The 24,551-nt window shown below is 39.2% G+C and overlaps 1 protein-coding gene across 1 annotated transcript in view; it reads right to left on the reverse strand.

Moving 5' to 3' along the window:
- PHC2 (polyhomeotic homolog 2) overlaps positions 1–24,551 on the reverse strand; it is a 2,832,203-nt gene that overhangs the window by 2,385,739 nt on the left and 421,913 nt on the right. Inside the window, exon 2 of the mRNA XM_044063043.1 lies at positions 23,356–23,463. The gene's annotated coding sequence lies outside the window, so the exon portion shown is untranslated. The remainder of the gene's footprint in view (positions 1–23,355; positions 23,464–24,551) is intronic.

Raw genomic sequence — 24,551 nt, forward strand, 5'->3', positions numbered from 1 at the left:
AGCCTAGCCAGAGTGTGTTTGGCTTTCGCCACCGATTTTAAATGAGTTTTACTATGCCCTTTTTCAAGGTTAGTTTACTGTGCCTCTGTCTAACAGTGGCACAGAAGTGATCCCCGGGGTAAACCTACGATCTCCCATCGACTCGTCAAGATTCCTCTTGAAGAGAATCAGTGAGGGACTCTGCCTAACTTGGACTGGGATTCTATTCCAGAGTGAAGGGAGCCTCTGGGTTATGAATCTGTCCCTCCAGCATGTCCTATTTATTTCTGTGCTGAGGTTTAAGTCCCTCGAGCGTGTAGCTCAAAGGGATTTGGATTTTCTGAGGTGAAGCATGTCCATCAATTCCGGGTTGGACATGGCCTTATACGTCAGGCACAGATCGCCTCTAAGTAGGTGGTTTGCAACTGAGTAGAGCTGGAGTTTCTTTAACCGAGCAGCATACGACATCTGTTTGAGCCCTTTGATCCTCTTGGTGAGGTACTTTTGGGGACTTTCTAGCTGCTGCAGGTGTCGGGTAAGGTACATCCCGAATGGGGCATTGTATTCAATTATGGGCCTGATGAGGGATGAGTAAAGAGGCACGATGACCTCCCTTGATCTAGATGTGAATCCCTTCATGATAAGGTGGGCTATATAGAAGGTTTTTCTAACCACTTTGGCCATGTGATTGTCAAATGAGAGATTGCTATCAACTTGGGTCCCCAGGTCCCTAATTACGTCTTCCATACTCAATGGGTTACCACCTATGTGGTAATTTGTGGGCACTTTGTTTTTGCCAAAGGGGATGACTATACACTTTTTGGCGTTGAGCTTGAGGCCATGGCTCTGGCACGAGTTGTCTGTCTCTATGAGACCTTTTTGGAGGATGCTTGTGTCAGCTGGAGAGTCGATTATGGTGCCCAATTTGCAGTCATCTGTGAACTTGGTCAGCCATAGTCCACCCGTGTTATCCTGTACCTCCGAGAAATATATACCGAACAAGAGAGGTCCCAGGACTGAGCCTTGTGGGACGCCGCTTGTGACTGGTTTGGAGTCTGACATGGCTCCAGCAATTCTGACCATGTGTGTTCTGTCCTTGAGCCAGTTTGCAACCCATCTAATGACATAGGGGTTTATATTTAAGATGGAGAGCTTGTCTATGATGCCCGAGTGGGGTATTGTATTGAAGGCTTTTGCAAGGTCCAGGTAGGCTGTGTGGACCACCTTCCCCTCGTCAATGGCCTTGGTGACTGATTCAAAAAAATCGACCAGGTTTAAGAGGCAGGATCTACCTTTAACAAAGCCGAATTGGATAGGATCCAGTGTCTGTAGGTCTCCAATATCTTTATTTATGAGTTCCATGATGATCCTCTCCATAGCCTTGCAGACCAAGCTAGTCAGGCTATGGGGCGATAGTTACCAGGGTCCGTTGAGGTACCACCTTTGTGGAGAGGGGCCACTGTTGCTGTACGCCATTCTTTGGGTACATATCCTGTAGTAAGGCTGAGGTTGAACAGTAGCTTTATGTTGGGGTTCAGCTGATCCCACAGCACTTATCAAAAAGAGTAAGGGGTTGCTTTATCATATAAACACCTTTCATCTTTCTTTCATTATTTACACATTCATTATATTACCCTTCATATCATACTTTATACACCACAATAGAACACTTTATGTTTCACGTTTATCTTCCCAAATAGATGTAAAACCCATTTCATCAAACTATCCTTTCCAATATAACCATTCCTTTATATCACATATCAATTATTATACAGTTCAAGAAAAGTGTCAGAAAACGTATCTCATATCTTAGTATTGTTTTACTTAGTAACTGCATCTAAACGTTTGATTCCAATTATCACCTTATCATGTATCTTTCATGTATAACTGGGTCTTCCTGCATATTAATATTGTTTCTATCTTGCTTATTTTTGTAATTTTGGAGCTTTTCTCCTTGGGCCTCTACTGAAAAAAGGGCTTTTTGCCCAGTCGGACTAACTTGCTCAACAAATGTCAAATAAATAAAAAAATGAATTACATATTACTTCCTCATCATCTATTCTTTTTAGAGCAATTCTTCACATCGTCTTTTCCATAAACACCAAACAGCAATGAATAAAATGTTATCTCATTTTTAATTTCTTTTTCACTCCCATCCTTATATTTCTCATACAACACCATGTCCATATCAATGTTTTTAAAATTCTTTCCATTCATAAACATCTTTAAATAAGGTCCAAAAACTTTCATTTTTCTTACAATCTACAAAACAGTCTTTTTGGTGTTACAGATATTACCCATATCTATTTTCTATTATTTTATATGTCATGTTACTTTTCAATGGACACAGAAAATAACTTGCTTAAAAAAAGATTCAAATCTTTGCTGCTTTTTCCTTATTGCTTTCTTTTAATCATCCCCATTTTCCCCAAGCAACAATATAACAGCTCAATTTCATTTATATCAGTTCTAAGTCCTTATTTTGCTTTCACATTCCTTCTCTTCCAAACCGTTTGTTTCTTTTTTTCCTTTTCTTGTCCCTGTCCACACACATTTATATTTATCAACTAGTATTGTCTTTTTTTCAAACACTTTTCTAACAACCAGAATACATTTAATGACCCTAAGAAAACAACTGGATTTATTAAATTCAACAACTACCCATTTTATTTTACATTATAAACTAACCCTCTTTTGACGGGATTTAAACTTGTTCCCCCAGAAAACCAAAAAAAGATACCCAATAATTCAGTTTCCATACAGCTTGGAAACATGTACACATCACATAAATATGCCAGCATTCCTGAAATATATGTGTTTAACATATATACCCTTTTCTTAGAGACAAGTGAAACACTCTCCACCAACTTTCATATTTTTTTAGAACTTCTGTCCATTGTTTTATTACCAGTTGTTCTCTTCTAAACTTAACTCCTAGAACATAAATTTCAGTTGTGGTAAAATAAATTCCTACCATTCTTATCACATCTCCAAACCCATTCGTTTTTGATATATTTAACTATAATTCAACTGTACCTAAAATGTGTTTCATTCTGTAAATTATCTCTTTCATTCAATGTTTTTTCTTGTCTACTGAAACCAAATCATCTGCATAGGTTAACATTAATGTTACCTCACCCCCCTTTTTTTCCAAAAATCTTTATTAAATTTACACATATGACAAAGGCAATCTTACATTTATATACATGAAAAATATACAAAATTACATCACTTTAGTTGCAAACCATTTACATCACAGACACCATTGAAACAAGTGTAGTTGTAAACATTATACATCACTTATAAACCATCCAGTCGTTGTTAGTTAAGCATTAGATGGCTCATTCAAATCCTGCCTCTTAAACCTCAGTCCTGCTGTGCATATTTTGTTCCCACAATTCCCATTTTCTTATGTAGATTGCTCCTTCCCTTTTCTAAAGATCCCATTTCCAGGTGTTTTATCTCTGTTACTACATTCACTACTTCTGGTAAAGTTGGTCTAGAGTGTAGACTTTGATTTCCATTTTCTAGTAATTGCTTTTTTGGCAGCAACCATAATTAGACTCAGTACGGCTTTACTATGTCTAGGCAATTCTAATTCTGTAGCATAACTCAAAAAAAAAATCATCTTCCCTGCCAGTCCAACCTGCTCACCAGGCATTTCCAACAGAGCAGTCTGCAGGGAATCCCAAAAGTCCGCCAGCTCATTACACTCCCAAATAATATGTTCTCGGCTACCTCTTTCTTGCATATTGCCATTATCTAACCTTGGTCTACATGTTTGTATAACTGCATTCAGTACCATCACAAACAGCCACATGCCCAGTGGACACCTTGCTTTACCTGTCTTCTTTATCTTATCTTTCTTCCTACCCATCCATTCACCATCACAGGACAAACAAGAATTTTCATAAATTGTCCTCACTATCCATATTTTTGTCCTCTTTCATACTCTTTCAAAATGTTCAACATTTTCCCATGGTCCCTGTTATCAAATACTGTACATACTGTTAGTTTTCCTCATCGATATTACTCAACCACTTTTTTAACCATCATTAGCATTTAATTTGCTCTTTTACCTTTAACCTCATACACCTCAGTTCTACTTTCAAAACACCCATCATTCTATTCTGAAAAATCTTGATAAATATTTTGTAGTCAGTATTTCTCAATGTAATTGGTCTCCAGTTTTTTTTTTATTTCTTCCCTTCCGCCCTTTTTTCCATAAACATTTTATAACCCCCTTACATATCTCTTCTTCTTTTATACCTTCCTCCATCCATTCATTCAATATTTGCAGAAAAAAACATCCTTTCATCATCTGACACTTTTTATAAAAACTATACCCTAATCCCTCTGGACTTGGTTTGGATTCTTCTTTACTTAAATGTATAGCCTCCTCTAACTCTTTCCTCACAATTCTTTTTTTTCCCCATTTCTTCCACTACCTCCATTTTCATCTTCTTTACTTTCCATACACCCCATGTCATAATTTTCTCGTACATATTTTGTACATACCACTCAACTATAGCCCATAATTTCATTTTGTTTATATTTTAACTGTCCTTTTCACCCTTTATTACCTTCATTTTTCTCTTTCTCTCATTACATCTCATTTTCTTACTCAAAATCTGGGAAACTTTTTCTTTTCTCCCTTTCAAATAATATTTTTGTATAAATATCATTCTTGCTATTTTTTCTTCATTATAGTCACATACATTCTTTTCTTCTTCAATACTTTTTTTTCCCTGCTCCTTTCTCAACTATTCTTCCACTATTTTCTTTTCTTATTATATATCATCTTTTCCTTCTTCCATTGCTCTCTAATCTTAAATATATGCTTTAAACTTTTTTATACACCATAGCTTCATATGAAGGTAGCAGTCTATTGGTCCAAGGGCCTACGTATGCCTAACCAACAAGGTTCCCTGGCTTATGCCACCCAAGAAAGTTATTTTCCTGTGCCCCTGTCGAGCGGAGACACAGAAGTGATCCCCAGGGTGAATTTCCCATTTCCCATCCACTCATCAAGATTTTTCTTGAAGAGTGCTAATGAGGAGCTTTGCTTGATATAGATGGGTAGCTTGTTCTAGAGTGTGGGAAGTCTCTGGGACAGGAATCTATCCCTCCAGCATGTCCTGTTTATTGTGGTGACAAGGTTTAGGTCCCTAGAGCATGTAGCTTGGAGGGATTGGGATTTCTTTAGGTGTAGCATGTCCAACAGTTCTGGGTTTGACATAGCTTTATATGTTAGGCAGAGATCACCTTGGAGTAGGCGATATGCTACGGAGTAAACCTGGAGTTTTTTTGAGATGGTCATTGTAGGGCATCTGTCTGAGGCCAGTAATCCTCTTTGTGAGGTATTTCTTTGGACTTTCCAGCTGCTGCAGATGTCGTGTGAGGTACATTCCAAAAGGGGCATTGTACTCTATAATGAGTCTAATGATTGTCAAGCAGAGGGGAACAATGACCTCTTTTTTCCTGGATGAGAACCCTTTTGTGATGAGGTGTGCCATGTAGAAGGATTTCCTGACTACTGTGGTGATGTGATTAAAAAAGGAGAGACTATTGTCCACCTGGGTCCCAAGGTCTCTTATCACACATTCGGCATTAAGTAGACCGCCGCCTATGTGGTAGTTCATGGGTACAGAGTTTTTACCAAAGGGGATGACAATGCACTTTTTGACATTGAGCTTGAGGCCATGGCTCTGACACCAGGCATCTGTCTCAGTGAGGCCCTTCTGCAGGATGTCCACATCATTTGGGGACTCGACTATGGCTCCTAGTTTGCAGTCATATGCGAACTTCATTAGCCAAAGGCCTTCTGTGTTAGCCTGTACTTCAGAGAAGTAGATACCAAACAGGAGAGGTCTCAGGACTGAACCCTGTGGTACTCCACTTGTCACTAGTTTGAAGTCAGATTTGGAGTCTGCAACTTTTACAGTGTGGATTCTGTCAGTGAGCCAGCTGGCAACCCAGCTTGTGATGTAGGTATTTATACCTAGTTTACTGAGTTTAGCTATAATTCCAGAATGGGGGATGGTGTCGAAAGCCTTGGCGAGGTCAAGATAGGCTGTATGAACCACCTTACCCTCGTCTACGGCTTTGGTGACTGCCTTAAAGAAGTCGATCAGGTTCAGGAGGCATGATCTGCCTTTCACAAACCCGAACTGGGTGGGGTCCAGAGTTTGAAGCTTACTGATGTCTTTGTTTATGAGTTTCATGATGATACATTCCATGGTCCTACACACCAGTGTCATCAGGCTAATAGGGCAATAGTTCCCGGGATCAGTGGTGGCTCCCCCTTTGTGGAGTGGGATAACTGTTGCTGTGCACCATTCAGTGGGCACAAAGCCTGACACGAGGCTATGATTGAACATGCTGCTTAGGTGGGGAGCCAGTTCTTTCTGAAGTTCATGTAAAATGCAGCCTGGGATGTTGTCCAGTCCCATGGATGCTGTGTTTTTGGCTTTAGAGAGTGCAACTTTTACCTCCATAGCTGTGATTACAGGGATTCTCCATTCTTCCTGTATAGATATGGGCCTTTTAGGGGGCGAGAGCAGATGGGGGTAAAGTTAGCACTGAACCTATCTGCCAGGATGTTGGTAATATGATTTAGTTCTGTAATTTTCATGCCGTTGTGCTGTAACTCAGAGCAGATTTGAGTGTTGCCATTGAGATTCTTGACATAGCTATAGAATGCTTTGTGGTTGTCCCTAGAATCAGTGGTGATTTTGTTTTCATAGCTAGCTTTGGAGGATCTTATAGGGGATCCCAGCTTTTTACTGAGGCTGACCAGGGAGCTCCTCCACTCATGGGATTTTACTCTCTTTTGCAACAGTTTCTTCCTTCTATTGTAGAGTTTGTTTATGGCAGGAGACCACCAGATTGGCTTCCTTTTTTTGGAGGATAGAGTCTTGGTTCTGTTTGGGATAGCACGATCCATGCACTCGTGTAAGTGCTTATAGAGTGCATTTGTGTAGGATTCTGCAGTCATAACTGTATTGTCCATCTGCATGGGTGTCATGATGTTCGCCACTTCGGTCTTAAGAAGCATGAAGTTGGCTTTGGAGAAATCTTTTACCATGGTTTCCTTAATGGGGGGGTGGGGGTGGGATGTGGATATCTAGGGTGATTACCTTATGGTCGGATCTGACCAATGAGGCATTGACTTCAGGTGTGAAACACTGGTCATTCATGTTGGTAATGACTAAGTCTAGGATATTGTTGCCCCTGGTGGGGGTGTGGATAAGTTGGTCCAGGGCATTGGAATGTATGAATTCCACAAAGTGTTGAGTGAAGGAGCTGGTACATGAGTAGTTTTCCCAGTTAATGGTGGGGTAGTTGAAATCGCCCATTATTAGGGTGCTTGGTTGAACTCTAAATATTTTCCAGTATATCAAGAAAAGAGGAGTGGGAATCCAGGGGCATGGTGGGGGATCTGTAGCAAGCTACAATTTGGATTGCAGTTTTGTCCAGAGTTAGTTTCACTTGGATAACATTAGATGCATTATGCTGAGCAACTAGCCTGGAGGTGTGGATATCCTTAATGAATATGGACACACCTCCGCCTTTGGTGTTCCGGTCCAGGTTAGATGGTCGAAAAGTGTGGTATGAGTTATAGCCTGATAATGCAGGGGTGCTCTCTGGAGCCTTGAACCGTGTCACAGTCGCTGCACAGATATCAATGTTCTCCATTTTAAGGAGTACCTCGAGGGAGTGCATTTTGAGATTTAGACTTCCAGCATTGAATAGCATTACCCTCAGTTTTTGCTTGCCTTTTCCTGTTACGGTGGTGAATTTGTCATTTGAACCTTGCCTAAAAAAAGGCACTATATGGGCGGCAAGACCCTTAGCCAGTATCCGGAATCCCAGGGGTGACAGGTGCAGGCCATCTCTGGCAAAGCATTGTGGTTTGTTAACCATATCATCCCAGGCAGACAGACACTGGATCCCATTAGAATGACATCAGAACCTTAGCCAATTGTTGAAGTCAATCATTTTTTTTCTTGTACTGTGGTATCATTCTGGGCGATGGCAGGATGCTACTCAGGGCTAGGGTCATACCTGCCTGGGCTACAGGATTGGAGAGCTCTTCCATGTCTCTTTTCATGTAGTCCAGGGAGGTATGTCTCAGGTCATTTACACCAACATGGGCAACGACAGAGTCATATTTGTAATTATTGTGGAGTGACCTGAGTGCATGGGTTATGTGGCAGATCCTGGCACCCGAGAGGCAGATGATAGTAACCTTCCCCTTGTTTAGCCTGGTGAGTGGGACATCTGTGTGCCTGACTATAGAGTCACCTATGACTAGTGTGTTGGGTACGTTGTTTTGCCTTATGGGCTGTGGTTCAGTGTCAAACTGAGTCTGTGGGCTATGTGTCATTTGGGTTGTGTTGGGGGGTAGAGGTTGCTTGCATTTCTGCTTTGGAGGTCTCTGTTGCTTAAGCAGATTATTATTGAGAGCCTTCGCAAATGTTTTTGTGTTTCTATGTGTGGATTTTGGTGGTGTAGGTTTAGTGGGACTATGTGATGAGTGTGGTGTGGTGCAAGTGTTTACCTTATCCTCTTGACTGTCAAGTTCAGTCTTGGTTGGAGAGAGCTTTACGTCCAGTTTGGCTAAATAAGTGCATCTGTCACAGGTTGTAGTGTTGGTTGGTAGGAGGAGAGGGTTGTCTGTGTACATGAGGCAATTGCTACATTGCCCCAAGATGCCCAGATTCATCAGATAGACAGGGGAGAACACTGGGAGCTGACCCTTGGACATGCCTGAATAAAAAACTATTTTCCTCTAGACACGTGAGGAAAGTGAGTACAAGAGTTGTTTTTCTCTAAGCAAGTGAGGAAAGTAAGTAGAAGCACTGCTTTCCTCTAGGTAATGAGGAAGGTTGAGTGCTGTAGTAATTTGTAGCTTATTTAGTGCTTACAACAAGTTCTGAACAAGTGCTGAGCACGAATAAGCAAATTCAAGTGCTAAAACTAAGAATCTGTATCTGAACTAGACTAGTTACAGGAAAGAAACAAGTGCAAATGCGGGCTTTTAAATCAGAAAGTTGAGCGAAATGGAAAAATTGCCCAAACGGCCAATAGCTACAATTTCTGGGCCAGAAACCACTCCTTGTGTGGTAGATAGGTTACCTAGTGCTTACCACTCCCACTGATAAGCTGGCAGGCTTCCCTCCAACACAGAAAGGCTTGGGGGCCTCAGGAGCTTACAAGCAGTCCTGGATATAGCAAATCTGTATCTGGACTAGACTAGTTACAGGAAAGGGGGGAAACAAGGGCAAATGTGGGCTTTTAAATCAGGAAGTTGAGAGAGATGGAAAACTGCCCAAATGGCCAATAACTACAATTTCTGGTCCAGACACCACTCCTTATGTGGTAGATAGGTTACCTAGTGCTTACCACTCCCACTGATAAGCTAGCAGGCTTCCCTCCAACACAGACAGGCTTGGGGGTCTTGCTCAGAGACTTACAAACAGTCCTGGATATAGCAAATCTGTATCTGGACTAGACTAATTACAGGCAAGGCAGGAAACAAACTTATTTTTTTGTTGCAGTTAAGCAGAACACAGGGAGATTCTAGCAATTTTTTTTTTTGTAAAGGAACGGGAGAGAGGAGAAGCAGAGGATAATTCAAGGTTAGGAAACTAAGTGGGTTGGCCTTCTCAAATGTTCTCTCTGTATTAGGTAGAATGAGCTAATGACACTAGACTGGGGGGAGTGTCCCAGATCAAATTTACAGTAAGGGCGGGCAACTGCAAAGCCACCAAGTATTACAGCAAGACACCAACAGGGAGGGAGGGTTGAGAACAATACTACACCTACTAGCCTACACTCTTTTAGACACTAAACACTACAGCAGAACAGCAGTGAACCACAAAATGAAAGTTTTTAAACAGTTAAAGGAGCAAGGAGACTCTACAGAATCTTTTAACTGCAAACAAATCAGTTATATGATACACTCACTGGCAGGAAATCAGAACAAACAAACAGGTGCTTAACAAGTAGAGAAAATTTCCCGTTAATACCTTTCACACAGTGAAACTAGGTAAAAAGCTTTACAAACAGTGTGACATTTAAATCTTATTTATCAGGCACTGTAAGGCAGACAATTTTAATTTAACCGTGCAGATTAGTTAATAGCAATAAAATACAGTAAAATGTAATCAGCGGGCAATAAAAAGTGCTATAAATAAATTGCGAGAAGCAATAACTAGTAAAAATAAGCAAAAAAAAAAAAAAAAACAGGATACTTATTGTTATATATCTCAGATCAGAGTTGTAGTCAATGCCCCTCCTCCACTCGGCTCAGTGTGTATCGACAGAAATCCTATCAAAGTTAGGGCTTAAATACCAGAAGATATAACCTTAAACAACTTTTTTAAAAAAGCTGAAAAGAAGCAATGAGTGCTTACTCCAAGCCCAAGACCATCCAACCACTAACAGCCAGCCGCCAATCAACACAAACATCTACCACTTTGTGAAACTGCCATAAAATACCTCCATTGTCATATTATCTAACCATAGTTGCTCTCGTTCTTTTTTAAAACATTCTATTCCTGTAATTTTTCCCATCTTTCTTTTTAACCCTTTTCCTTCTTTTATTAGATTTTCATTTACTGCAGTTATTGCCCATAAAGCCCTATGATCTGAAACTTTGCTTCTCTAATTTCATGGGTAAACAAAATATAATCAATCTCTGTTTGAAGTAACACCCTCGTATAAGTATATTCTCTCCCTTTACCTACTCTTAACCTACCATTATTTACAACCTCTCTACGCATTTTTACATCTTGTGGTATTTTCCCTTTCTTTTTCATGAATTATAAAGTATCCCAGCACCTTAACAGACACATTTATTATCACATAATTATGAACTTCCTCGATTTTTTACTTTGTTACATTTGTATACACATACACTACTTCTGTTATAAACACCTTCTGTCCCTTTCTTACAACACACACTACAACTTTCCATTCTACCACCACCATTACATCTAATATTTTAAACTCTTTATTTTTTAGTAATACTGCAATACCTGAACGTGTATCACTACACCACTTTTCTTTTCCACACCATTCAAATTCTACCCTTTTCCTTTTATCTGTGCATCTTATATCAAATACAGAAATCATGTCTGCATCTATTTTTTCACACCATTCAAACACCATCATGCTTCAGATACCACTTTTCATGCTATTCACATTCAGTGATGTTATACTTAAGTTAACCTTTTCCCTTTTTGAGTTTTTTTTTCAGTTCATCTTTTGGCTTCCTTTTTCTGCTTCTTACCCTTCCCCAAACAGAACTTTTTGTCTTTTTTCTAACTCAGAGTTCATATCTCTTTCTCTCTTTCTAACACAATAAATATTGTTTCTATCTTCCTTTGTGCTTGTTTTTCACTTATTACTTTGTGGATTTTGTCTAATGCATCTTTTTCTATAGTTTTACCTTCTACTTCCTCACCCTCACCCCCACCCCATCCTTTCATCATTCACTTCCACCCCCCTTTTTCCTCACTTTGGCTTCATTAATTTGCAGACAATCAAAACAAAAAATACTCACTTTCACATTTCCTACAATGTGGCTAACAATTTTTAATAGAATGCCTAACTCCCCACACTGCTCACACCTTCTTTTTGTACAATCCGTGATTAAATGTGATACACTTCCAAAGAAAAAAAACATGCCTTTGGCTGCTGAAAGTACTTAACACTTTCCTTTTCCTATGTATTATTATCACATTAGGCACATGCTGTAACTTTTTATTTTCTGTTTTTAAGTTAAATGAATGTCCCATACCCCAATCCGTAATTTTCTGTCATCTACAACTTTTTAATATCATGCACATCCTGACATAAGCTTAGGAAAAAAAATAATTTTGAATTCATTCTCTTCTATCTCAGTTGTTCTAAACTGCAACAAGTTTTCATTTTAAATGAACATTTAAATTTTGATAAATATAGTCCTTCAAGGAGATACATTACTTCTCCTTTCACATCCATTAACATTTTTTTCTGCTAAAGAAAATGTCTCAAAAGTTATTTCAAGAAAAGGTTCAGTTCCTATATGTATTAATGTCCTAATGTCAGACAAACTGAATCCATAGGGCATAGCATTGTCTAAAACGCTGTACCTGTTGATTTGCAGTCCATATTTTGTTTTCACCTGCACAACAGACCTTTTCCTCCAGCTCTCAACAGCTCCAGTCTGTCTCCTCTACACCTGCATATTCTTTTCTTTCTGCAGTCTTTTACTGGAAACTGCTGCTGCTGTATACGTTTTTACTCTGCTGTTAGTCTCTCTCTCTCTCTCTCTGTTTACTGCCATCTTCCTGAAGCTCAGCAAAGACTATGCCCTTAAATACAGTTACTCCTCTGGCCAGACATGCCCTCTCTGTATCCACACACCATCATTTACAGCATCCTTCAGCCTTTCAGTCTTCTCATTCCTAAATATTTTGCCTATTACTACACCCCACTGCATGGGTTTCAGTTGTTCTGCTTCTGCATCTTTCATAATTTTTTTGTAAAACAGACTCATCCAGACCCCCTGATGCCATCATTTTCACCTCCAAAACATCAATTTCATTCTGAATTACACTTTCTTTTTTTCTCCTCCAGCTCATCTCTACTCACAGCCTCCATCTTAGAGTCAGAGATCACCTCACAAAGAGTGGGGAAAGTTCCCCAGTGCCCAGTCCAAATTTCCCCTTGTCAGTATGAACATCACCTCAGATCTCCCCTAAAAAGAGGCTATTGGCCTAGTAGAACTAACCTGGTCAACAAAGTGAGACTAACCTTGTCAACAAAGTATAAATAAAATAAAATCTTGCCACACAAGGACTGATTTGCAAAGCATAAAGCTTACTTACAGTACCAGCGTGGGGTATGGATCATGGCTAGGTTAAGGTACACCACGTGGGCAACATGATAGCTATCAACAGCCTGTGTAACCCTCTTGCAGAAGTTAACAAAGATCATTAAGCAGGGTCTACACCTAACAAAGCCAGACTGCTGTAGTTCAAGTCTAACAAGATTTTTGTATTATAATTTACCAGGTCAGTTATAATACGTTATTATAATATGTTCCATGGCTTTGAGATGAGACTTGTCAGGCTGATGGGTCTATAATTCCCAGGCTTGTGATTGGGCCACCCTTACAGAGTGGCATCACTACTCCCATGCACCAAGCTTCAAAGGTAAAACCAGCAGCTAAACGTGGGTTACACAGTTTGAAGAGTGGGTCTGTCTGCGCATTATTAGTACTGTTTATTAAACAATGATGAAAATTGCCAAGCCCATTAATGAAGTATGTTTGGTCTTAGCAGTCTAAGTAGCTCTAAAGGCAGCACACTTGCCTTTGGTGCTGGAAGACAAGAAAATTGTAGGTCCTGTTCTCACACCAGGTTGTTAGACTAATTTTCCAAAAGTGACACTGTAGTACAGTATTGGGGGGTGGGTTGTACTCCTGACCATGCCATCCTTCAGATGAGATGATGAAATGATAAACTGATGTCCCTCCTGCCTGAGTTGATGGTAGCTAGGCCGATGCTAAATTTTCCATGGCATTTATCAAAAATAATATTTTTTTTATTTACAAAATCATATATACAAAAATGTTATTGACATAATTACACCCATTATTATTTACAACTATTTACAAATCTTCACAAAAGCAAAACATATTCTCTTTAAATTGACTTCCATCCCTTCTGCCATAACCACAGAGTTATTTTTCTCAATATAACTGACAACATTCACCTTTTATTAAACATAATTTAATTTGTCCTTGGGTACCATATAACCCTTATTGCACCAAATAACTTCCTGTGTAGTCAGCATATTTTTGTTCTTGCTTATGGTAATGTCCTTATAAGATCATATCCATATCTAACAAGTCTTTTTTGCAATCCCGTCTAAAAGCTTCTCTTTGCACACTTTGTCCTGCACTTTCTTTACCCTTTCACATTGTAAAAATGTGCTCCACAATCTGTACTTATTTGCAATAATAGTACACTGTTTTACTTGCTGCCTTTCACAATTTGATCCCTTTTACTGGCAACTTATTAACAGACAATTTACAAAAAAATATATTAACACACAATAAAATCTGATCTTTTCTGTATACAGTAAACTCTCGGTTAACCGGCACCCATGGGGTAGGTAGATGCCGGATAACTGCAATTTCTGGTTGCTTGAGAGTTACTATAAAAATAGGCCTGACTAGTACTGTACCCTATACTGTTTGGGCTGACTTGTTCTTAGGGGGGAGAGAGGGAATGTATTCCTATCTTCCTTTTTAAAACTCTAAAACTCTAAAAACATAAGGTATGCTTCTGCAGGGGGAGGGGGCAGAAAGTGCAACAGATGAAAATTGTACTGTATTTCTTCAATTTTTTTTTTCTGGTTCGTTGAGTTCTGGTTAACTGAGAGTTTACTGTAGATTCATTTATATTATTATCTAAATCTTCCCATGAAATTACAATACAAAATGTATTCAAAGTCTCTTCATACCATTGTCTCTTAGCCTTATGAACTTCTCATATATTCAGTTTCCACATCAGTGTTTTCTAACGTTTTCACCTGCTTAAAATCTTTATTTTTTTCCCTAAACATTTCATATTTTGTTCTATGTATCTGTGCCACAGTCCCTTCATTCTCATTCACCTTCAACAGCAACAGAAATTCTAAAGACACATGTACAACATTATTTATTAAACACAAACCTCATTTCTTTTTCATTTAAATACAATAATCCACTCTTTACAAGGTTTAACCTTGAGGCCCATATTACCTGAAACGCTGCACTCATAATTTAGTTTTCAACTTCCCCAGATAACATATATACACTTGCCAAATATGCATTCTGACCTAAAAGAACCAAATTTATTAGCTGAACCTTCTTTCTGAAACTCATCCTAAATGTCTTACAAAATGTACATATTTCTTTTAACTGACCCACTACATCTCTCCATTGTTTTGTATTATTTCACTTTTCTCACACGTAATCACCAGAATAGACATTACTTGTTTACAAAAATAAACTCCTTTTATCCTCACTACATCCCCAAAACCTTTAGACTTCTCTTTACTTGACTCCAAACTATTATCTTTCAGCATTCTCATGAATACTATGAAAACTTTTCTTTATCCAACCTTTATTTTGGCTATTACGACGTATTCATCTGCATGAGATACATACACAGGAATTTCAATTTTCCCTTTCATCTTATGCACAGCATTCTTCATATTCTCCTGCACGTAACCTGCCACAGCATTTATTACTAATGAAAACAGCAGCCAGTTCATTCAACACCCTTGCTTTATACCACATTTAACTAACATCTTCCCACTCATCCACCCATTTATCAAAACTACTACTTTTTAATTGTTACATGCTGATTTTGATGCCATCAGCACCTGTTCTGGAATACCATAATCACATAATACTTGCCAAAGTAGTTTGTGTTCTATACTATCAAATTCATTTATAGCTCGTACCACAATCCTCACTTCTTCTCCTTTGTTTATATCGTCCACAACTTTACTTATCAAAATCAAAATCTCCAGACTTCTCATCCTAAAGGATATCCTTTACAAAGCAAGTTGAGCTGTCAAGTGTTTCATTCCATGATGGCACATACCGCATCCCCTGCAATGACACCAAGTATTTAACCAATTGTTAAAGCCATTTATCTTTTTTCTGTACCTAGGCATCATTCTTGGAGAAGGAAGGATTTCACTCTGGACCAGTGTCTTATTGAAGTTTGTCATATGCAGGGAGAGTGCTGACATATATTTCGGCATATCCCAAGTCATTCACTTCCACGCCTACCGCCACATTGTTATATTCATATTTGTGAGATGAAAAACTCTTTAGAGCTCTTAAGATGTCAGAGATCCTGGCACCTGATAGACAACATATTGTTACTCTGTATTTGTCCAGCCTAGTGAGAGGAGAATCTGTGTAGCTAAGTTCAGAGTCACCAACAAACTTTTATTAGAAAAGAAGTCTGGTGTAGTAAATTTGAAGTGTTTTGACCCTTTGCTAAGTGTGTGGCTGAAGGAGATGAGAGGAGTTGATGGATTTACACTTTCACCTAGTTATCCTGGATCCAGGAGGCTTTGGTAAGATTTTTTATATACTCAGCATAAGAGATTTTAATGGGATTTTCTAAAGATTGTGTTGGAAGTGTATGCTTCTCAGATTCTACATTTCTTTGTAAAAATGAAGCCACCAGATTAGTTAAATATCTGTACCTGTCATACATGGAATTATTTATGTTGTGTAAAAGATTGTTACTGCTGTACATAACGCATTTTCTACACTGCCCAAGGAAATCAAATGTTAGGAAGATGGCAGCAGACAGGAAAGAAGAAGGTTCATAAGTGTTTACTAGGCTAATGACCACAAGGGCCTTTTTAAGCCTAGCCATCCATTCCAAACCTCTGACAAGTTCCCATATCCTTGATAAGAGTAAGCAGGGGCTTGGGAGATGAAACATTTACAAGCAGAGGCCCGGAAGATGGACCATTTACAGGCTGACTCTGTCCAGTAGGGACATAGGTGCCAAATCAGGGATGAATTTCCTGTCACCATCCAACTGTCCAAGTTACACCTGATTTGGGTTAGGGAGGAACTCTATTTTATATGGATGGACAGCCTGTTCCAGAGATGTGGTAGCCTCTGGGATAAATACCTGTCTCTCCAGCAGGTCCTAATTATATCACAGGCAAGGTTTACGTCTTTAGAATGGGTAATTCTGGTGTTGTTTGTTTTGTGGATATGCAGGAGGTCCATTAGGGTGGGGTCTGACAATGCCCTGTATGCCAGGCATATATTTCCCTTCAACAGCCTGCAGGAGACAGAATACAGGGATAGGGCCGTGAGGTGGTCTGCACAGTACATGTTACTTATGCCCTGTATTTTTTTAGTGAGGAACCTGTGTGGACGTTCCAATTGTTGGATATGCCTGGTTAGCTACATACCAAAGGGGGCACTATACTCAATGATGGGTCTGATGAATGCCGAATACAGTGGAACAATGACCTCCTTGGACCTAGATGCCATACCTTTGTTTATAGGTTGAGCAACATAGAATGATATCCTCACTACTGTACACACATTTATTTATTTATTTATTTATTTATTTGCAGTTGGTTTACATGATGGTCAAAGGCTTGATTACTGTCTATTTGTGTCCCCAAGTCCCTAACAACTGGGTCGAGTCTAAGGGGTGTGTTGTCAATTTGATGATAACCAGTTGTGGATGACTTCCCAAAGGATACTATTATGTATGTCTTGGCATTTAGTTTTAGTCCATGGCTCTGACACCAGTTATTTGTCTGTGTCAGCCCCTAATGTAGAACATTTGTGTCAGTGTGGGATTTAATGACAGCTTCTAATTTGCAATCATCTGCAAATTTATTCAGCCAGAGACCACTGACATTGGCTTTGACTTCAGAGAAGTAAATGCCAAAAAGGAACAGTTCAAAGACGGATCCCTGATGGACTCCACTTGTGACCAACCTCTTTGTAGAGGTGGACTCCCCAATTCTAACTTCCTGGGTCCTGTCTGTGAGCCAGTTGGCTATCCACTGGGTGACATTCTAGTTTGTACCTAACCTCTTCAGTTTGTCAGCAATGCCCGAATGGGGTACTGTGTCAAATGTCTTGGCCAGGTCAAGGTAGGCAGTGTGAACCAGCTTTTCCTCATCCATTACCTTCTTAAAGAAGTTCACTAGGTCGAGTAGGCATGCCCTGCCCTTGATGAAACCAAACTGGATTGGGGATAGTGTCTGGAGGTTTACTATATCTCTATTGGTGATTTCCATGATAATTCTTTCCATGGCTTTACAAATAAGACAAGTGAGACTTATGGGTCTGTAGTTTCCAGGATCTGTTGATGGCCCACCTTTGTGCAGATGGATGACCGTTGCTGTTCTCCATTCATGAGGCACAAAGCCTGTTTGGAGGCTACATTTAAATAGTAATTCCAGAGGCCCTGACAGGTCATGTTTCATGCTATTTAGAAGGCATCCTGGGATATTGTCTGGGCCCCTTTGATGCTGTGTTCTTGGTCTTAAAGAAAGTATTAAAGACCTGTTCCCTAATAATAGTAGGGGAGTTATATTTGATGGTATTTTCTGAGGGAAAGTTGAGGTGAGAGAGGAGTAAAGGTGGAGCTGAATTTATCAGCCACAAGGTTTGCTATATCTTCTGGCTCATTATAAGTGGCTCCATTTACAATGACCTCTGCACACAACTGTGCATTGCCTTTGAGGTTGCGGACAGAGCTAAAAATGCTTTGTGGTTTTTCCTTGGTCTGGGAGGCCAAATTTACCTCAAATTTGGATATGGTAGACTTTATTTGTTTTCTGAGTTGTTTGCTTAGTTTGACAAGAGTGCTTTTATCCTGCTGGGTGCTGCACTTCCTAATTTTTGCCAGGATTTTCTTCCTTCTGTTATGCAGCCTACTGATTTTGTAATTCTACCAGGGTGGCTTGTGTTTTTGAGTTAGTTCTGTACTTCTTCCTGGTGAGTACAACTGCCTCTATGCAGCTATTAACATGCTTACACAGGGTTTCTGTGAACAGTTCTGCATAGGCAGCGGTGTTCTCAGGGTTTATGGGGGCTTGAAATTTTGCCAGGTTATCACTTAATACCAAGAGGTTAGCCTTAGAGTAGTTCTTGTATATTCCATGCTTAGATGGGGGTCCAGGTTTTATTTTTACTTCAAAGGAGGTTAAGGTTGTGAGCTGAAGTTCCTTTGATAGATGGTTTAATTCCCTCAGCCTCATTTGCATAATATCTGACCTTAAGCAAGTCATTTAACCAGACATTGTTCTCGGGTTGCCCCTGAAAAGGGACTGTGTGTCCAGTGGGCCTAGCTGGTTAACAAATAGGTATTATTATATAAAATCCTCCCTCCGTCCTCATTTGACAGCATCTCACTTCTAGGACTTCCTGTTCTTTTTTTTTTAAACAAGAAACATCTTTATTAAATTATTATGTATGACATAGGGAATCATGCATTTATATAAAAGAAAACAAACCATACTGACAATTTTAGTTACAAACGTGCATCACAAAGTATATTGACATAATTTTAGTTGCAAACATTATACATTACTATAATCTATTCAGTCATTGTCAGTCAAACATTACACGGGTCATTTATATCCTGCCTTCTTTTAAACCTCATTCCTCCTCTGCATGTATTACTCCCACAATTTCCATTTTTCTATATAATTTGCTCCTACCCTTTTCTAAAGATCCCAATTCCAGTTATGTCATCTCTGTTACTATATTAGCTACTTCTTGTAAAGTTGGTTTAGACTTTGATTTCCGTTTTCTAGTAGTTGTTTTTTTTTTGGCAACCACCAAAATTCGACTCAGCAAGGCCTTACTATGTCTAGCAATTCCGATTCTGTATCATAGCTCAAAAAAGTCATTTCCTTAGATATACCAATTTGCTCACCCAGTATCTCTGACTTGTTCTTGAACACATTCCAGCACTGACAGACTGAGGCCTGCCACATGTACAGCAGCCAGAACAATCCTGTGCTTGGATGCCACAGTACCCCAGTTAACACCAATTATACTTTTTAATTTACTTTATGATCTTTGAGCTCTTAATAATCAATACGTTTCCATTTTGACTGCACAATTTGTGCACTCAGTGACGGAGAGAGCTCAGAGAGCACATCTCCATCATGTCAAAGACTGGTGTGAAATAGGTGTCTGCATAGGGTATGTCTCCAACTTCTGACACAAACATTCCCTGTAAAGCCTTGCTCCTGTAAAGGCAAAGTACCTTCAGCAATTCCCAGTCTATACCAGGGATTTAGCACGGAGAGCAGAGTTCTGGGCATAAGTCCTTCATCCGCAAATGAAGGCAAGCACACACTCTGTTTTCATTTCTCTATCTCCTTTAGCCAGCTTCTAGCTTCTCTAGTTCCCAAGCTACTAATCAAAGCTGGGTTGGTTAGGTCAAAGTCAGGGTATTATCCATCTATGCCATAGAGTTGGCAACACCAGGAATACTAAGGTACCCATTCAGCAGTGCCTTCCCTTTATCCAAAGGTTCTGTATCTGCTGTTTTGCAATCTTTTTTCTCTTCATGAGGTATAATTCCATATATTATGGTTTTTGGACTCTGATGTCATTTCTCATTTCTGTTGTGACCAACTGTATGGCTCCTTGTATACTTGTTTGCTCTGCTGTTTTGATTTATTTCTATACACAGAGTGTTATGTGGGTCATTTTATGTTATAAACATGGTTGTAAAATTAAGAATCCTCCCTGGGATTTTAGTAAGAGTCCACTGAAAAACAACGGTGTCTACTTAGCATTAAATCCATGTGGCAACAGAAAATATACTTTAACAAACCATCTTTTTTTTAATCAGTCCTAACTTGAATACGACAAGTCTAAGAAGATTTTGTTTTCTATTCACATCTGACATACTTTAAAATAATGGTAATAACAGCAACTCTAATTTACAGTTAATATAAAGATCAAATTCCATTTTCATGATCTGAAATTATATCAGGTTCCATGAAATCACTATTTTCTGATACGCATGACAGCCAACATTATAGAACTCTGCGTTATTTTCACAGAAAATAGAAAAGCAGTGCCTGTTAAGTACTGAGGTTTATAGACAGAATATTTTTATGTCTTCATAATGACTACCTGGAATGCCATCAACTTAAAAATATATAAAAGTGATGCAAAATTTCACTAGGTAGACTGCACTTTAGCTCTTCACTGAACAAATCTGACAAACTCTGACGTCATCAGTACAACCCTAACCTTAAGTACTGTTTGATATTCCTTCTACAGATGCATCCCTGCTAAACAAATGCAGCATGTGCTATTCCCCATAAAGTCACTTATAATTCAGCTGTCTGAGGCTGACAGGGAAAGATTAAGTTCATAGAATGAAATTAAAGCATAATTTATTCAAGTTGTCGTATAATGGAAATGACATAAAAAAATAAAATATGCATCTACTGCATATTTTATTCAGATTCAGTGCTGCACTGGTCAGTTTTGTTTCCTCACAGTTATTGGTTCTATTGTTTGATTCTCACCCTGGTTGCCTAGGTCTGGAATCTGTATGCCCTCCTTCCATGTTTTTATTTATGGCTCAATTTCCTTCCAAATCTGAAAGGCATGCCAATAAACTGAAATGGCAAGCCTCCAAATTACCCATACATATGCATGCAGTGCAGTCGCATGCACTTATGTTTAGGCCTGCACATGTGTCCATGTGCATATGCACGCACATGTGTGTGTGTGTGTGTGTGTTTGACCTTGGTTAGATGGTTGTTATTTGCAGAGCGAGTCTATGATCAACACTGACTCCCCCTGTCCAAGAGGGACATAGGTGCTACCCCTGGGGTGAATTTACGGTCTTCCTTCTAATTGCCTAGGTTTCGCTTTAATAGGGTCATTGAGGAGCTCTGCTTCACATAAACTGGGAGTTTATTCTGGAGGAGTGACAATCTCTGGAGATATATCTGTCTCTCTAGCATGTTTTGTTAATGTCACAGGCTAGATTGAGATCCCTGGAGTGAGTCACTCTTGTCCCATTTGATTTGTGGATGTGCAGCATTTCCATTAGGGCAGGGTTAGACTGTTCTGTAGGTCAGGCACAAGTCGCCTCTCAGCAGCCTGTAGGATACAGAATACAGTCACAGGGCTTTCAGTCTTTCCATGTAGGTCATGTTTTGGAGGCTGTGAATTTTCTTGGTGAGAAACCTCTGTGGTCTCTTCGGCTGCTGCAGGTGTCTGGTGAGGTACATGCAAAAGAGATCATTGTATTCTATTAGTGTCTGATGAGGGTCAAGTACAGAGGAGTTATAACATCCTTAGTCTTGAATGCTATGCCCTTACTTATGAGATGTGCAACATAGAAGGCTTTTCTTATCACTGTGGACAATGGTGATTGAAGATTACATTGCTATCAACCTGTGTTCCCAAATCTCGCACCACTGGGTTTGAGCTTAGGGGACTGCTATCAATATGGTAATTTGCAGGGACTTCCTCTTTGCCAAAGGGGATAATAATGCACTTTTTTGCATTTAGTTTTAGTCCATGGCTTTGGCACCAGTCATTTGTCTGTGTTGGCCCCTTTTGAAATATGTTAACTTTGTTTGGGGACTCAATGATTGCACCCAGTTTGCAATCATCAGCGAACCTGGTAAGCTGCAGGCCATCTAATTTCACCTGGACTTCTGAGAAACAGATTTCAACTTCACGTACTTCAGAAAATTGTATGTTAAAACAAACCCTGTTACTGTAGCAACTTTCTAAGTGTATAAGAGCAATATTTAAAATACGTCCCTATTTTGGGGCTTTTGTACCCCCTCTTTTGTTGGGCTTTGTCCAGATTTCTTGCATTAAGAGGTTGAGAGATACGCTTGTGATGGTTCTTGAAAAGATAATCAAGTTAGTGCTAACAGCAAAGCATTCTTTCAGATTATAATTTAATTAGATATTATAAGCAAAATATTTTCTGTGTTACTGCAAAATATAAATTACTGCAAAAAAATGTCAGATGCTTTCAATATTGGATGTTTTCAAGGTAGAAGAGTTTTAAAAAGAATATAAAATGTGTATGCAAATGGTTTAACTATTCAAATGTATGCAAAATGCTACCTCAGAATAGAATTGAATTCCCTCCTACAAGGAAGAAGGGACTGTGGAGACATCTTATCAGAGTGAAGATCAGCAACAGACTGGTCAAGCCTGCAAAAAACCTAAAGAGGTTGTACCCATAATGTATGCCACAGTATTACATCTAGTAACCACTGCAGAATTGGTTATAAAGTTGACAAGATGCATGTTTCTGTGCTTTAGAAGTGTTCAACTATATGGAAAATAAATGCAAAACAATTATACACACCGTATCTACTTTTCCAAGTATGCAGTGTCCTGAAATATAGGATGGTGCATGACACCGAATATTAACATTTGAGTAGAACTGAGTCTCACCCCACACTCTTCTCAAATAATAAGGCATCTATCTCCAAGTTTGTTCTGACTTACAGATAAAAGGTAGGGTAAGATCTGTTTTTATATGAAGTAATAGTTTTAAGAGATTTGTATTTTAGGCTTCGTATAATAACTGTTCTATTGCTTCTGGACTATCCTGTACAAAAATATATACTGTTAATTTTAAATGAATATGCTGGTAAAGACATATCTAGCATCACAACCAAGCCCCCCCACCCCCGAGTATTGTCCAGATCTATATTTCTAACCCAAATGCTACATTTTGGTGGAACACAGACTAGCGCTTCAATTCAGGAAGTTACAGTGATGCAGAAACATGCATTAACTGAGAAAAAGCTTACCATGAGCTGAGCCCATCACAACATACTCATTTCCTTTCTTCACAGCATCCATCTGCCGTCCATCTCTCTCGTTTTCCGTCACTGTTTTACTCTACCGAGTACTACCTCCTACAAAATGAACAAAACTAAATAAATCACTCAGTAAGTTTATTAAATAAATAAACCGTATTCTGTTTTACAATTTCTGCTTTCTTGTAGGTATATTTTTATTTTGCTTTTCAAAGTTCAAGTTAACTAAAAGTTCATAGGTTCATAGGTTCATAGGTTCATACTAGGCTATCTGCCCAAGGGCATTTATAAGCCTAGCCCATAGTTATGTGGCTTTCGCCACCCCTTTAGTTTGAATAAAAACTATGCCTATCATTTTGCTGTGCCTCTGTCAAGCAGTGACTCTGAAGTAATCCCTGGGGTATATCTGCAATCTCCCATCCATTGGTCAAGATTCCTCTTGAACAAGACCAGAGAGGTGCTCTGCCTCACATGTACCGGGATTTTGTTCCACAGCATAGGGAGTCTCTGGGTGATGAATCTGTCCCTCCAGCACGTTCTATTTATAACCGTGTCAAGGTTTAAGTCTCCCGCCCTTGTGGTTCTGAGGGATCTAGATTTTTTGAGGTGAAGCATATTCATCAAATCTGGGTTTGACATGGCCTTATATGTCAGGCACAGGTCACCTCTGAGCAAGCGGTATGAGACTGAATAGAGCTGGAGTTCTTTCAGTCGGGCAGCATAAGATATATTTTTGAGACCCTTTATCCTTTTGGTGAGGAACTTTTGGGGCCTTTCAAGCTGCAGCAGGTGTCTGGTCAGATACATTCCGAACGGGGCATTGTACTCAATCATAGGTCTAATAAGTGATGAGTACAGGGGGACGATGAGTTACATATGTTATCCATCTTTTGTAGTGTCAGTGTTGTCTCCTGTGCTAGATTTTCAAATAGTTGTTCTTTTTGCATCTATCAGTTTTTTTTCAGTGTGCCAGCATCTTATTGTAATTTGTATGTATTTTATTCATACTTTACTACTGCCTGATTGGTCTGGGGTTGTGGCAGAAAAGGTTCCTTGGGCAGTTCACTTACCTGGTTAATGAACATCAGATAAACAAATAAAATAAAAATAAAATATAACAGGGTAAATTCATAAGTAGTATACACATTCCAGTGGCATGCCTGTCTTGGACACATGTGACCCTCAAC

Source organism: Protopterus annectens, chromosome 2.part1, assembly GCF_019279795.1.
Source record: "Protopterus annectens isolate FY-2018-M chromosome 2.part1, PAN1.0, whole genome shotgun sequence".
Classification (NCBI taxonomy): domain Eukaryota; kingdom Metazoa; phylum Chordata; order Ceratodontiformes; family Protopteridae; genus Protopterus; species Protopterus annectens.